Below are 4,033 nucleotides of genomic sequence, written 5' to 3' on the forward strand. Positions count from 1 at the left end.
AAAAATAATTTTTCCTTTAAACTATTTTGTCAGTATAGAGGTATCTAGGCACTTTAGTCAGATGATCCTTGTCACCCCTGTCTACCCTGTGTCTACCTGAACAAACACACTGACCTGCCAAGAGAGCATTGATAGTTCCTTTGTGGATAAGTCATTTGGGAGAGTCTTGCTGATGTATAAAAGCTGTTTGGGAGACAGGGGTGGTGCCCTTTATCTGATAAAGTATCTCTTTACTGGGACAGAACCTCACTCCTGGCTGTAGTGGCCAGTACTTAGTACTGGTATGAGAGAGACTTCTATATGTAAAGAGGTAACACTTGAAAGATTTTATCACTGACTTTAATATTAATTTTCTTCTTGAGATTCAGGACTTAGAGCTCATCTCCAGAGTTGTTTCCATGCCTGGTCATGGCTCTCAGTGGGATAGAGCCAACCTCTGCTTCCAGCTTTCTCTCCACCCCCCGCCCCCCAAGGTTTTAGAGGGCCTTTGACTGTTTCAGTGGTGCAACAGGGCAAGGAGAGACATTGGTAGCCTTCACAGCATGCCTTCCTTACTATCCATATATATGATTTCCTGCTCACTATTCCTGCTACTCAGTGTCTGTGAAAGAGGAGATATACAAAATTATTGCTATCAAAAACGTAAGAAAAACAAGTGGAATAGGAAACCATAGTATGAAATGAGATTTCTTTCCTGAGTTGTAGATTAATTTTAAAAAATATTTTAATATATTTATTTCAAAAGCAGATATAGCATAAGTTGAACAACACAAGAAACCTAGTTTAACTGACAAATAGAATGCTATCCTCCAAACCAACAGTATGCATAGTTTTTAATTAGACTGAAGTATTTTACCAAAATTGATCATAATTAGACCATCAAGCAAGTCTCAAAAAAATTATTTTTAATTAATAGAATGTTCTCAGAAATGAATACATGCGATTAAGCTAGGAAAAAGAAAACTGGAAAATCCCTAACTGTTTAAGATCGGGTAGTACAAAATAAATCAGAGAAAGACAAATACCATATGGTTTCACTTGTATGTAGAATCTAATGAACAAAATAAACTAGAAACAGACTCAGATACAGAGAACAGACACAATTGTCAGGGGTGGGGGTTTGGGGCCTGGGTGAAAAAGGTGAAAGGGATTAAGCAGTACAAATTAGTAGTTACAGAATAGCCACAGAGTTGTAGATTACAGCATAGGAGATATAGTCAGTAATATGATAGGTATGGGGCCCGGTAGGTACTTGAAGCAGCAGGGGACCACTCTATAAATTACATGCTTTTCTAATCACTTTGCTGTACATCTGGAACTAGCACAGAATAATCTTATATAATAAAAGCCTAATATGCAAATTGACCGAGTGGCAGAACAGTCACTATGACGTGCACTGACCACCAGGGGGCAGATGCTCAACAGAAGCTGCCCACAGGCCCCACGCCAGCCAAGGCAGGAGGCCCCCAGTTGCTCCACTGGTCCCCCACAGATCAGCCCTGATCGCCAGCCAGGCCTAGGGACCCTACCCATGCATGAATTTCATACATGGGGCCCCTAGTGTTAAATATAAACTATAATTTGAAAAATTAAAATTTATACCAGAGGGGAAGGGCAGGTGGGGAGAGGGTATACAGGGAATAAATGGTGATAGAGATTTGGGTGGTGAACACAATACAATATACAGATGATGTACTACAGAATTATACACCTGAAACCTATATAACTTCATTAACCAGTGTCACCCCCATTAAATTCAATTGTTAAAAACTTAAATAATAGTCCTGACTAGTTTGGCTCAGTGGCTAGAGTATCAGCCTGTGGACTGAAGAGTCCCAGGTTCAATTCTGGTCAAGGGCATGTACCTTGGTTGTGGGCACATCCCCAGTAGGGGGTGTGCAGGAGGCAGCTGATGGATGTTTCTCTCTCATGGCTGTTTCTAACTATCCATCTCCCTCTCTGTAAAAAATCAATAAAATATATTTTTTTGAAAACTTAAATAATAAATTAAAAACCAGTAATACAATTCTAAATAACCCCTGGGTCAGAGAAGAAATCACAAAAGGAAATTAGGAAAAAATTGTAATTAGATGATAATGAAGATATGCCATATCAAAACTTGTGGCATACAGGTAAAGCAGAACTTAAAAGAGATACATGACTTTATTTTATTTTTTTTAATCTTTTTTAAATATTTTATTGATTTTTTTACAGAGAAGATGGGAGAGGGATAGAGAGCCAGAAACATCGATGAGAGAGATCAATCAGCTGCCTCCTGCACGCTCCCCACTGGGGATGTGCCCGCAACCAAGGTACATGCCCTTGACCGGAATCGAACCCGGGACCCTTTAGTCCACAGGCCGACGCTCTATCCACTGAGCCAAACCGGTTCGGCTAAAAGAGATACATGACTTTAAATTCACACGTTATAAAAGAAAGGCTGAAGTCAGTGGTCTAGGTTTTCATGTCAAGAAACTGGAAAGGAATAGCAAATTCAAAGAACAGAAAGATACCCAAAAAAGCACATCAGTAAATTAGAAAACTAATGTTCAATAAAGAAAATCAACAAAGCCAAATATTATTCCCTTGAAAATAATAAAATTGATAAACCCTTAGACTAATCAGGAAAAAATAACATCAACAATGTTAGAAATAGAAAAAGGGACATTTTCATATTTTACAGTCACCAATCTCATTAACTGCCAGAGACTAGAAAAAAGGGAACATCCAATTCACTTTTAAAGTAGTATTAACTCAGCCACCAAAACCTATCAAGGATATTAAGAAAAGGGCCAAAATCCCATGAGTATAGACAAAATTTCTAGACAAATCAAATCTAGCATTATATAAAGATGATAGCCTGGCCAGTGTGGCTCAGTGGTTGAGTGTCAGCCTATGAACCAAGAGGTCACTGTTATATTCCAGGTGAGGGCACATGCCCAAGTTGCAGGCTTGATTCCCAGTAGGGGGCATGCAGGAGGCAGCCAATCAATGATTGTCATCATTGATGTTTCTATCTTTCTTCCTCTCTGAAATCAATAAAAAAAATATAGTTTTAAGTATCCCAAAAACCCTACCATAAACCTCTCATATTGAAATCATTATTGATAAAGTATTGAAATCATTCTCCATGAGATGAGGGACAAGATAAAGATGTTCATAACACACCTCCACTTGCTATACTGGTTATGGCCAGTGTGATAACAGTGTGATAAAACTACAAAGGAGGAAAAAATGCTGACAACATGATTATATACACAAATCTAAAAGAATCTACAAGCTATTAGAATTAAATGAATTTTGCAGCAAAGTCAATATACGAAAATATCAACTGTTTCTAAATACAATAGAAAATAAAGTTTCAAAATACCATTTATAATAGCATAAGAAATCAAAGAGCTAAAAATATATCAAAAGACATGCAGAACTTTTACATTGAAAACAATGGAACATTCTTAAACCTACATTAATAGAGAGATACATATATCTTCATGAATTGGAAAACAATAGTGTAAAAAGCCAATTTTCTCAAATTGATCTGATTAAACTCACTTCTAACTAAATTCCCAGCAGATTTATTTTTGTGAAAACTGACAAGCTGATTCTAAAATTTGTATGGAAATGCAGAGTGCCAAAACAGCCAAGCAATCTTGAGTAAGAAAATTGGAGTCCTCCCATTCCCAGTTGTGGTCCTTTAAATTTCAACTTCTTAGTAATACCTTTTTGTAGATACGAGTCTTAATAGCACACACTTGTATTTTGTTATATGACCTTTTCTGAAAGGTTTCTTATGGAATATACTATTTGTATTTTTTTACTCTAGCTTCTATCATTTCAGTCTCTCATTTATTTTATGCCTTCCTGTTCCTCCTCCCCTGGGTGTTCTTGTTTGTTTTTAATTTTGTTGGAATGAAGGGATGGCTATATATTCTCTGGCCTTTTGAAGTTATATATTCTTTTAATTCTACATGTACTCTCACTGATGATTTTTTTAAGTGAAATTTAATATTTTGTGTTACTTTTTGGACCATCA

The sequence above is a fragment of the Myotis nattereri genome, assembly GCF_964212035.1.
Source record: "Myotis nattereri genome assembly, chromosome: 7".
NCBI lineage: Eukaryota > Metazoa > Chordata > Mammalia > Chiroptera > Vespertilionidae > Myotis > Myotis nattereri.